Source organism: Glycine max, chromosome 4 (genome assembly GCF_000004515.6).
Source record: "Glycine max cultivar Williams 82 chromosome 4, Glycine_max_v4.0, whole genome shotgun sequence".
NCBI classification, from domain to species: Eukaryota; Viridiplantae; Streptophyta; class Magnoliopsida; order Fabales; family Fabaceae; genus Glycine; species Glycine max.
The window spans coordinates 21,835,688-21,848,973 of record NC_016091.4 but is presented as its reverse complement, the minus strand read 5'-3'; the positions used below and the strand labels follow the sequence as shown (position 1 = coordinate 21,848,973).

At 33.8% G+C, this 13,286-nt stretch overlaps 1 pseudogene; it reads left to right on the top strand.

Moving 5' to 3' along the window:
• The first annotated feature begins 446 nt into the window (after positions 1-446).
• The window catches only part of LOC100814495 (G-type lectin S-receptor-like serine/threonine-protein kinase At4g27290), a 17,463-nt pseudogene continuing 4,623 nt past the window's right edge, over positions 447-13,286 (top strand).

Sequence of the window (13,286 nt, the reverse complement as noted above, 5' to 3'; positions counted from 1 at the left end):
TTTTTAAATGTTGGAATTAAAATATGTCAAATTAATTTATTGGAAGAAAAATTCATCAAAAAATAAAAAAATTGGATAAAAAATACAATTAAACCAAAGATATATAATTTATCTATTTCTTTCCGCTCATCCAAATAAGCTTAGAGAAATTCATTCACTTCTTCTCTTCCTATTTATATTCATTTCTCATCTATTTCAATTTTTAATTTCTTTCATTTCTAATTATTTTCTCTCTATTTTCATTTTGTTAGTTATTTCCATTCTATTTATTTTCTCTTTATTTCACTTGTAATACAAACAAGAAAGCATTGATTTCGGTCTAAAAATGCAGCCTCAGTGTCAGTCGACTTAGCAAGAACATGTCAAACTTTGAACTCACCCTCTTCTTCAAATAATTTAATTAAATGGACATGGAGGCTTGTAACACAAATGTGTTTCCATAACAAATGTTAATAATGGTGCGCTGTTTCTTCTTCTGCCTCATTTCCATGTTATCTGTAGAAGGCACCATTACTATTACTCCAAAGAAGTCAATCCAAGGAACCAAGTCCCTGGTTTCTGCAGCTGGAACATTTGAAGCAGGATTCTTCAACTTTGGAAACTCACAAGGCCAATACTTTGGTATATGGTACAAGAACATATCACCAAGGACTATTGTGTGGGTTGCCAACAGAGATGCCCCTGTGAAAAACTCAACAGCATTTCTCACACTAACTCATCAAGGAAATCCTGTTATTCTTGATGGCTCAAAGGGTATCGTGTGGTTCTCCAACTCATCAAGAATTGCTGAGAAACCAATCATGCAGCTTTTAGACTCAGGAAATCTTGTTGTGAAAGATTGAGACAGCACAGAGAATTTTTTGTGGGAAAGTTTTGATTACCCTGGTGACACTTTTCTTGCAGGGATGAAACTTGAGGACAAACTTGGTTACTCGTCCTTATATGTCTCTCATTTCTTGGAAAAATACGGAAGATCCTGGTTCTGGTGAGTTTTCATATCACATAGATGCTCATGGCTTTCCTCGACTGGTTACTACAAAGGGAGTGAGTTTTTTTAGCAGAAGAGCAGGGTCATGGAATGACTATATTTTAATGGAGTTTCGTGGGAAAGAATGGTTAGACTTAGAATCTCCAGATGATCTTTAGTGGCTACCGAGAAGGAAATCATTTCCTTAGAATCTTCCGTAACTCCCTTTTTAAATTTGTTTTCTTTAATGCCAAAATTACCCTTAATAAAGTGAGAAGAGAGAGAATTAATTTTAATAAAACTAAAATAACCCCTAATGACTTTAATACATTTAAGTCTAACCATCATCACATTATGCATTTTTTCATTAAAGTCATTCTATAATTACATGATCCAATATGAGATTAAAATAATCTAACATTCTCCCACTTTGACTCTTGTCATGACTTAAAGATTCAACATTAAACTTTAAGTGCGCACCATACATTGAAATTACAAGTCACCATCCTTAATTTAATTAAAATGATTGAATAATGGTGATTGCAAGTTATCCAAAGAACTTGGTTCCTTCCATGTATTACGAATCATCCAATTCAACTTAACTTTAATTAATACTGTAGTATGTGTCTTTATAGTCCTTTCTATGACACAATAATGTCATCTCACAAAAACAATAATGTATACCATATAATGTGAATGACAAAATAAATAGAAACAACTATAATTGAATTCACAAGTGTCATATAGTACAAGCATCACAACTAAAATGTATATATATACATGACACTACATCGTTAACAAGGACTTATCCACAACACCCATCCTTTCAACATGGCCAATAAATGTCTTGGGTGGTAAACCTTTAGTTAACAAATCTACTATCATTAAGTTTGTACTAATATGCTTAACACTTTATGCTTCTACACTCTTTAACTAACAAATACTTTAAATTCATATGTTTTGCTCTTTTAGAGTATTTGTTATTCTTAGAGAAGAAGGTAACTGTTGAGTTATCACAATAAATCCTCAGCGGTCTGGCTATATATACTATCGACAATACTAAACCTTGAAGTAAAATTCCGCAACCATAATGCTTGAATTGTGGCCTCAAAGCATGCCACAAACTCAACCTCCATGGTAGAAGTGGCAATCATGGATTGTTTTGCACTTTTCCATGACATCGCTCCTTCAGCCAAAAGGAAGATGTACCAAAATGTAGACTTCCTTGAGTCCACACATCCAACATAGACTAAATCCGAGTCGCCAATCACTTCAATGTGATCTGGCCTCCTATATGTGAGCATGTAATCCTTTGTGCCTTGTAAGTACCTAAGAACTTTCTTTGCAACTTTTCAATGATCTATTCTAGGATTGCTTTGATATCGACCCAACACTCTTACAGGAAAGCTAATATCCGGTCGTGTACACGTCTAAGCATACCTCAAGCTCCCAACCACTGATGCATAAGGGATATGCTCTATTTCCTTTCATTCCCAGTCATTCTGGGACATTGCATTTGACTAAACTTGTCCCCTTTTTGTATTGTAACAATCCCTGCAAAGCATTTTTCCATTTTGAATCTCCCTAAAACTTTATTGATATATCCTTTCTGAGACAATCACAACAATCCTTGTGATCTATTACAGAATATTTCTATTCGTATCACATAAAATGCCTCACCCATATCTTTCATTTTAAAGTTATTAGAGAGATACTTCTTTATATTATGTAACATAGCAACATTATTAGCAGGAAGCAAAATATCATCAATATATAAGACTAAAATTACAAATTTGCTCCCACTAACCTTCATGTAGATACACCGATCAACGGTGTTCTCTAGGAAACCATACGACGTAATAGTATCATTAAACTTAAGATACCACTATTTGGAAGCTGATAACTACTAATTATGAGTATATTTTGGGGGTTAAATTATAGAGGAATTTGTAATTTTTCTCTTCTAATTTTTTATTTTTTGAGCAAATAATTGTTAAATTAACATCATTTAAGTTTTTGTGTAGAGAATATTAAAAGTGATGGATTTATGAAGCTTAGTGAGTAAAATAAAGTCCAGAAAAGCAGGAATAATTAAGGAAATTAGAGCTAATTAAGGAAAGCAAGCTAGCTGAGGAAAGAAGGACTAATTAAGGAAAAAAGACTAATTGAGAAAATAAGGACTAATTAAGGAAATAAGACTAATTGAGGAAAGCAGAATAATTGAGGAAAGAAGGGCTAATTAAGGAAATGAGACTAATTGAGGAAAGAAGGACTAATTAAGGAAATCAGACTAATTCAGAATCCCGCTAATCTGCACCTATAAAAGAAGAAGAGAGAAGAAGGAGAAGACACATAAATTTCAACAGAATATAATTCCTTATAGAAGGAAAAGGCTAGAAGGATGAGAAGCAAACAATGAGAGCCATTCCTTCCCTCAATTTCATTTCTTATCTTTTCCCCCTTTATTAAATATTTCCCTCTTGCAATTATAAAGCCTCCATGACTAATTGATCTTTTGAACCAATTATGCTAACAATCATCCCAAGTATGTCAACCTTCCTTTGGTTTTTGCTTCCCTTTAATGGATCTGCTTCCATAGGGTCAGTTTGCCATCTACTTGGAAAAGCCCAATTAAAAGAAACATCAGTTTATAGTATGTCTGGTAGACCAAACCATAAAGAACAATTAAAAACAGTTGATCATCCAGAATAAAACTATACCGCATGGCATTGACCCTTGCTTGCCTATCATCAGTGTTAAAATCATCATCAACATCAGAATTCTCTTGAATCTCTTCATCTCTGTTCAACTCTTCAAGAAGGCTATCTCAAGGATTTCCATATGAACTTGAATGTGCACCAGTCCCATCTGTCATCATGGTTACTATGGACTTTATGGTATCTCTCCTTCCTCTTAGATAATCCCTTATAGGTTCACCAACTGCCTCAAGGAAAACACTTGCAGGGTCCATTGTCCTAAGTGCTTTAATAGTTGAAACATATTGGTGTAATATATCATTGGTTGACGCGCCTGCAGTAAGCAAGCGATAACACAGTGCTGAAATAAATGATTCCACCAGCTTTGAATGTTGTCAGTGTATTTAAGACACAATTTTAAGTCTTCAATTGCCGGAGAGCTTCCAATATTGGTAGAGAGAAAGGAAAATACATTATCAGAAGATGTCACATGAACAAACGAGCCACAATCCAGAAAATAATTAATTTGTTATGACATGTCAAATGGCACTAATGCTTAATGTTGGTGTTTGAAATTTATTGAAAACCAAGGTTAAAGCATGCAACTGTAACAAGAAAGAGGTGATAATTCAAATTCAAGCTTCATTGTCCAAAAGAACATGTTAAAGCCTACAATAATTGCCATTCTCTTTGCTATGGCTGGAAGCTATAACTAGTGAACATGTTTTAGTCAAGGGTGCTAATCTACCCCTTCAATTTGCTAAGACATAAAAGAGGGTAATTAATTTTCTAATAGAAAACTCATAAGAAAAATAGAGAATTAAAAACAAAGTACCTCTAAGGATAATCAACAATTATCTCGAATAATTTGGCTATTCTTAAATCTTGTAGTGTTTCATATGCAAAATATTCCAACCGCAACTTCCATCTTACAAGCCCTTCAGAGGGAGTATCAATTCTAGGACAACATCAAGATGGTTGTGGTGCCAAAGGTGATTTCAAACCTGTTGAAGTACTCTCATAACTAACGACATCACCAAGATAGACAAGAAGTGCATGAAGAAACTGAGGAGGAACAACCTGAATGATTCCAGTTATCAATGTACTATGTTAGAATTATGAAAGCATACATTTATTTTTCTAAATAGGCAACTATGGGCAGAAATTATATTTTAGATATAGTGCCACAATGACTGTCCAATTTTCAGAAGTAAATAAAACTAGGATCTAGTTTTAAATTCTTCCATTAACAACTTTGGAACTCGTATGCACTATAGAGATACTTTTTACCTACTAGACTTATTGCATATGATCATTGATATTTTTTATACAACATGTAATTAAAGTTTTTCTTGTGAAAACAAATGATTGGCCAAAGCAAAGCATCCTAAAAAATCTTATTAACGGAATCCATACAATATATGTAAATGAATTTAATATATCTCCCGAGGAAAGAATCATAGTTATGTAAGAATTGAAATGCAACAAGACTAACAAATTAAAAAATGCTACTAAGAAACAAGTGAATTGAAACTTGTATGTGGTATAAAATTTTGACAAGACTGGATACTTGGAAATGTTTTTGGGGGTTGGTCGTCATTTGATCAACCAGTGACCAATCTCTTTAAATGTGATAAATTGTTGAGTGCTAACAGAATGATGAGAAGTACCACAACATTGATTGTTACAATATGATAGAAATACACATTTGAAGTATAATGCATGCATCCCCAAACATGGAGATGCCTCAAACTGGGTTTCCTTCCTGTCGATAATTCATAAGGGGTCTTAGGAACTGCCTTACTAGGAACCCTGTTATGTAGATAAACAAGTGGTCTTTAATGCATGCATCCACAAAGATAAAGGTAGAGTACTATAACTCAGCATAGACCTAACCATATCCATTAGAGTACGATTCCTCCTTTCAGCCACACCATTCTGTTGTGGTGTGCCAGGCATAGTATACTATGCACATATGCCTATACATTCAAGAAACTTTGCAAATGGACTTGGAAATTATCCACTTTCATTAAATTTGCCATAAAATTCACCACCTCTATCAGACCTTACAACTTTCACTTTTATATCTAATTGCCTTTCCACCTCATCAATGAATACCTTCAAGACATCCATTGATTGAGACTTTTTATGTAGAAGATATATATAACAATAACATGAAAAGTCATCAATAAAGGTGATGAAATACTTTTCACTGCCTTAAGATGGAACATCAAAAGGTCCACACTTATCAGTGTGTATCAATTCTAAAAGTTCATTACTTCTTGTAGCAAAATTCTTTGATATTTGTTTAGTTTGTTTTCCTTAAATACAATCTAAAAATATATCCCAATCACTAAAATCTAATTGAGGTAAAATTTCATTTTCATTATCATTTCTTTGGGAATATGACCTAATGTTTGATGCCACAAATAAGTAGAGCTATCATTATGCATATTACGCTTGCTACTAACATCACATTCAACATTCAACAAGGATTCTTTAAACTTTTCATCAATATTGAAACAATACAAACAATCTATTAAAGTACCAAATCCATAACAGTACATATCTTTAAATAATGAAAATTCATTGTTTCCAATCTTGAAATTAAAACCTAAAGCATCCAACCTTGCAACATAAACCAAATTCCTGGCCCATCTAGGTACATAGAGACATCCTTTCAAATCTACATGACAACCAGTGTCCAAGATTAATCTATAAGTCCCAATGCCCTCTATTCTTGCCTTCATCCTGTTTCCTATGTAGAGAAACTTTTTAGTTCCTTTTATGGTTTGGATCGAAAGGAATCCCTACATAATATGTGACATATGAGTAGTTGCTCCAGAATCAAGCCACCAGGTATTATTAGGCACCTCAAAATATACCCTCTCTTTACAAAAGTAGCACTTCTTTTCCTTACAGACTCCTCCATCTTTAACCTTTAAGTTGAATTTTCCTTTGCCTTTTCTACTCGACTTGCTCTTGCTAGTACTAGCTCCATCATGAGTTGTGAGACTAATTGAGTTGTCCTTCATTTTCTTTAATCCCCCTTCCTCCTGAATTAACATGACCTTAATTTCTTGAAAATTCCATTTTTCCTTAAGAGTGTTATAGTTCACTTGAAATTGGCTAAATTTAGTAGGAAGATAGTTCCAAATAAACTGTACTAGAAAGGACTCACTCCCTTCCATCTCCATGGTATCTTTGCTGCCAGATTAGCCATTTTTGTCACATGATCATGAATTGGTTGAGACCAATCAAACCTTTAGTTTGTCAGCTCACTTGATAAATTCCCCACAATTGATTTGTCAGTAATATCAGATAGTGAGTAATCCTTGACCAATTTCATGAATTCCCTTGCATTATCTATTTTAGGCATATATGGCTTCACATTTGTAGCCATAATTAATCTCATCATGTTCAATACCAATCTGTTAGACCACTCCCAAGCCTCTTTAAGAGACTTGTCAACATCAGTATTGGTCTCTGTAATAATTGGTGGGTCTTTATCCATTTTCAATGCTAGGTCCAAGTCTATTACACCTAGTTGAAACTAGATCATTTCAGACCATTCAGCATAGTTGAGCCCATTGAACTTGATCATTAAGTTAGCCAAAGCAGACAAGTTAGGAATAGTTGCATATATTTAAATAAACTCACACTTAAAGCTTTGAGTAAACTTAATGGATTCAAACTATATAAACTTTAATCATGTATCTAATTTCACCTTTGGGTGATAAATAAACACATTTCCATATCAATAATGATGCCAACCAAATACACTTTAATGGGAAATAGACCATACTATTCTAGACATGCATGCTACCTTTGGAGACACATACATACTCAACAAGCATGAAAATAAATCTTTAATATCATTACTTATAAGCAATGGTTCACCTTTGGGTAACTCATGTATGCCTTATAATTAATAATCTTAATAAACCCAAACATGATAATTTCACAACATCGTTATCTCAAATAATCAAGTAAAATGAAATTATAAACCTAATAAATTTGACCACTTTGGTGATTAACAAATCTCACTTTAATTTATAATTTAAAAAATATTCATTTCTGCAAAAATAATTTTGCAATTTCCTTTCAAATGCAACACCGATTACTGGTGCAAAATCCATGTACATAAATTTCTCTCATATACAAAACAAAAGAATTATAATCAAAATAATCTTCCATTTTGATAAAAGCATATAATACACATGCAATGACTTTAAGGTTTCAATTACCAATACAACATGTATATCATTCAATAAGTAATAACATGTCATGCAATCTCCAAATTGACATATATTATGCATAACATATGCAAAGAATGGGATATTGCATTGTCGATCAAACTAAGACGTTACTTTTCCTTTATGTGCAATGCAAGATATTTTCCTTTACGTCTACTGCACTTTTCATTTTAGAAGAGGAAAATAAAACAGAGTAAAGGATCTTTAATGGAAAATATATTATCCCTAACCGTGTTGTGATACCAATTGTTAGCAAAATTATACTTTCATGTGTAATTTCTAAAAATTCATTATACAAGAAATTACACTAGAGGATCTTGGATAACATATTTCTCACTACTACAATACTCTGTAATTTCTTTAAGAGATTTAAAGAACATATCTAGATCCCTAAAGCACTTTAGAATTTCCTGGTTGATATTTCTTCCTTCTCTAACTTCCTTTCCATGGTCTCTAGGATGGTGTAGAAACCCAAGTAAAAAATGAAAACCTGATGGAAGGGGAGAAAAATTATCCCTTTTTAAAACAAAACTTCCTAATCACTTCTTCTATAAATCCCTTTTCAAGTTTTTTTTCTTTAATGCCAAAATTACCCTTAATGAAATGAGAAGAGAGGAAACTAATTCTAAAAACTAAAATAACTCCCAATGACTTTAATACATTTAAGTCTAACAACCATCTTTTCATTAAAGTCATTCTATAATTACATGAGCCAATATTAGATTAAAACAATCTAACAAAATACGCCTAAGTTGTGATGGTGGATATGGGTTTGAGAAGTACATGGGAATGAAGTTACCAGACATTTCTCTTTATTGGTATAAGAGGAGCTTGAGCCTTAAGAAATGTGAGCAATTGTGTTTGGAAAACTATTCTTGCACATCATATGCAAATATAGATGAAGATGGAAGAGGGTGCTTGCTTTGGTTTGATAACATCATGGACTTGACAAAACACACAGACCAAGGACAAGATATTTACATATGACTAGCAGCTTCAGAGTTAGGTATTTTCATTTCCTATATCATTTGCATTTTAGTTACTTCAAACATAGCAAACAGAAATAGATAAACTAGTTGATTTTGTAAAATTAAAATCAAGATTCTATGATGGAACCTCAAAGGCAGCTTGGGGTGTACAATTTTTGAAATAATTTCCTTTACTTGTAGAAAGCAAAGCAAGAAAAGAAAAGGCAAGTTTTGTGGTAACCATAATAATATAATGAAACATTTTGTTAGTCAGCTTTTAAATTGAAGCTAATCTAAGATTTTTTGTTTTCCTTTTCTCCTAAAGTGCAATCTTCATGTGGCTTGTTTGTTGGCATAGAATGCTTTATTATGTCTCAGATCATAGAGGGAATAACAAGAGCTTTGATAACAAGAAGCTTGCAGGGATACTAATGGGCATTGTTGCATTCACCATGATACTTGGATTGGCCACATTCACATATATGAAGAGGAAGAAGCTCACGATGAGAGGTGAGTTTATGTACAGTAAAATTTGACTCTTTATGATATACTATAATATTAGAATGCAGTTTAACTATTAGAATAAAGAGAAGTCTCATTCATGTTCTTCCTATTTTCCTTTACCTAGATTACTATTAAATTTTGAATTATATTAAGTTGGTATCTCCTACGATTATTTCAAGGATGCTAAAAATATTTCATTTGAAGTACTAGGGAGGGGGATGACGTGGAGTTATCTACAATATTTGATTTTTCAACCATCTCTAATGCCACAAATCACTTTTTAGACAATAACAAGTTAGGAGTAGGTGGCTTTGGAAAAGTATATAGGGTAGTTAACTTTTCTATCAAATAAACCTTGTTTAATAGAGTAGTTCTTGATTTTTTTAACCCAAGTTTCAAATATTTTGAAATTATTGCCAAGGTGCATTGCAAGTTTGGCAATATGATGTAACTCCATGTAGAACTTGTAAGCCTTGGATCTTCTTCATCAATGGAGTCCTTTGCTTCTTGAAGATCAATTTCAGCGGAATGGAGAAGGAGGAAAGGTGATTGGAGACACCACTTCAAGGAGAAGATGAGTGGAGGGAGAAGATGAGTCAAGAGTAAGCTCACCATGATAGGAAGCCATGGACAAGAGCTTGAAGGTAAGAGAAGATGAGCAGAGGGAGGGAGAGAGAGAGAGGGGGGCACAAAATTTATGCCTCAAATGAGGTCTGAACTTTGGAGTGTAATTTCTCAAATGATCAAATTTGAAAAAAAAATGCAAATACAAATCCTCTATTTATAGCCTAAGTGTCACACAAAATTGGAGGGAAATTTGAATTTCTATTCAAATTTCACTTGAATTTGAATTTGTGGAGCCAAATTTGAAGCCAAAATTTCACTAATTATGATTAGTGAATTTTAGCTATGGTTGAGCCCACTAATCCAAGATCAATTCCAAGATTCTTCACTAAGTGTGCTTAGGTGTCATGAGGCATGTAAAGCATGAAGTACATGCATAAAGTGTGACTATATGATGAGGTAATGGGGTGTAGCAAGCAAATGCTCACCTCCCCCTTAGGCTGGTCCAAAATTTAATTGGATTGGGCTTCTCCCAATTCAATTAAAGTTCTCTCCCAACACACATATCAAATAGTGCACTTAATACATGTGAAATTACAAAACTACCCCTAATACTAAAACTATTCTAGGTACACTACAATAGAAGGGCTAAAAAATCCTACATTACTAGGGTACCCTCCCTACACTATGGAGCCCTACATACAAGGCCTAAAAATAATGAAACCATAATCTAATATGTACAAAGATAAGTGAACTCATATTTAGCTCATGGGCCCAAAATCTACCCTAAGGCTTATGAGAACCCTAGGGCCTTCTCATGCATCTTTGGCCCAATCTTCTTGGAGTCTCCTAGTCATGGCTCTGGTGATAGGTCAGCTTCTTGGGAGGATTGCATCACAAGAGATTGCAGTCATGAGGCTTGCAAAATCACTTGAACAAGGAGCAGAACAGTTCAAAAATGAAGTGATGTTAATGGTAAAACTTCAGCATTGCAATCTTGTAAACTTCTTGGTTGTTCTATTCACCAAAAAGAAAGGCTCTTGATCTATGAATACATGCACAAAAAAAGCTTGGATTACTTCATTTTTGGTTTAAAATTTCACACTTTGCAATTTATGACTCTTCATTTTGCTTATGCAATTATGTAGTGGTTACACTGACTTAAAATTGAAAATTCCTAGATTCAACTCAAAGTAAACAACTAGATTTCATGAAGGGCCTTCAAATTATTGATGGTATTGCTCAAGGGCTACTCTATCTTCTTCAAGACTCTAGATTAAGAATCATGCACAGTGATCTCAAAGCTAGTAACATTCTTCTGATTAATGATATGAATCCAAAGATATCCGATTTTGGTTTGTGATGCAATCCTATCCCGTAAGGGCATTGGATAGAAGACTCCAAGTAGATTGGGCCAGAGATCCAAGGGAAGGCCCTAGGGTTCTCATGAGCCTTAGCGTAGATTTTTGAGCCCATGGGTCAAGGTTGGATCCACTCTTCTTTGTAAATATTAGAATAGGTTTTTCCTTCTTTTGGGCCTTGTATTTTGGCCATTCTAGTAGTATAGGGTTTTAGCCTTGTATTTTAGGGCATTTTGAGTAGTCTTTGTAGTAGGGACTTTTTTTTGTATTTTCATGTATTTTGTCAAGGAGGTGAGCTTAGTTTTTAGATGGGTGTGTGTAGCTAAGCTCTAGCTTCTCAAGGAAGCTTCTCAAGGAGGTGAGCTTAGTTTTTAGAAGGGTGTGTGTAGCTAAGCTCTAGCTTCTCAAGGAAGTTTTCTCAAAGAAGCTTCTCAAGGAAGTTTTCTTAAGAAAGCTTCTCAAGGAAGCTACCTAGTCTATAAATAGAAGCATGTGTAACACTTGTTGTAACTTTGATGAATGAGAGTCTTGTGAGACATACTTCAAAGTTCCACTTCTCTCCCTCTTTTTTTCCTTCAATTTCGTGCTCCCCCCATCTCTCTTTCTCTCCCTCTTTCTTTTCCTCCATTGAAGCATCCTTCCAAGCTTCTTATCCAAGGCTCATCTTGGTGGTGAAGCTCCTTCTTCCATGGCTTATTCCCTAGTGGATGGCGCCTCCTCTCACCTCTTCTCCTTTGTCTTCTGCTGATCTCCATGGTGGAAAATCACCATTAAAGGACCTCATTGAAGCTCAAAGATCCAGCCTCCATAGAAGCCCCCAAAGCAAGCTTCCATCAAGTGGTAATCAGAGCACAAGAGCTTCAAGTAGGTGCTCCTTAAACCTCCATTAATTTTTTGCTTTACCTTCTCTTCCATTATTTTTTCTTCATTTTTTCTCCATGTATCTCCTCAAATGTCTTGTTCTAAATGTTGTTAACATGATTCTTTAGAGTTTTCACCTATTAAACTTGCTATAGAAGCTAGATTTTATTTTCTATGGTTCAAATTTCTTGTTCTTGTTCTTGTTCTTGAACCATGAATTGTGTTGAGTTTAGGTTCCTTTGAGTTTTGTCTTGTTATTTTTTGTGGCTGAAACCTAAACCATAAAATTCTTACAAAAATATTAAAGTAGAAGAAAACCTCAAAAATCTAGAGTGACTTGTTCACCTATTGTAGTTTTGTCATAGAAGTCATGTCTAGTCATGAAACTTGTCAAATGAGATTTCTTATGTTGTGCTGAATTTTATTTTCTTGTTTCTTTGTCTAACTCATTTGCTCATGAGTGTATGAAATTCTTTTAGCCTATTATTTGATTTGAGTCAAATCTTTCATGTTAATTAGTCCTTAACATGTTCATGCAAAATTCTTAGAGAGTCTTTGATTGTGAACCTTTTCTTGAACTTTTAGGTTTCCTTATGATTGTGTCTATTGTGAATTTGAGTTTTGCTGATTGAATTGCTGGCTGAAATGTTGATCCTAAGTGAATATTGAACTCCTAAAACTGTGGTAAACAATCCTAGTGAGTTCAACATACATAGGAAGGTTGAAAGTAAGCCCAAGGCAATCAATATACCAAGCTTAAAAAACAAAATCGCTGGTGCTGGCAGCTTTGACATACAAACTTGTAAAAATTAATGAGAATTGGTTAATTCGAATTTTGAGCTGAAATTTTTACTGAATTTTCTAGACATCTGGAAAAAAGTTATAAAAAAAGAAAAAAGTGATTTGGATAAAAGGAAAAAATACGAAAAATCACACAAGTTGGCAGGAAAATCAGTATCCAGGAAAAAAAAAATGAAAGGGAAGTGTGCTTGTTGTTTTGGCTCAAAATTTATTCTATAATTGGTGCCTATGTTATAACAATCTTAGTTCCAAAATTTCAATTGAAAATTAGTGTGATGACAAGTGCCAAAGCTAGAGGTTTTTTGATC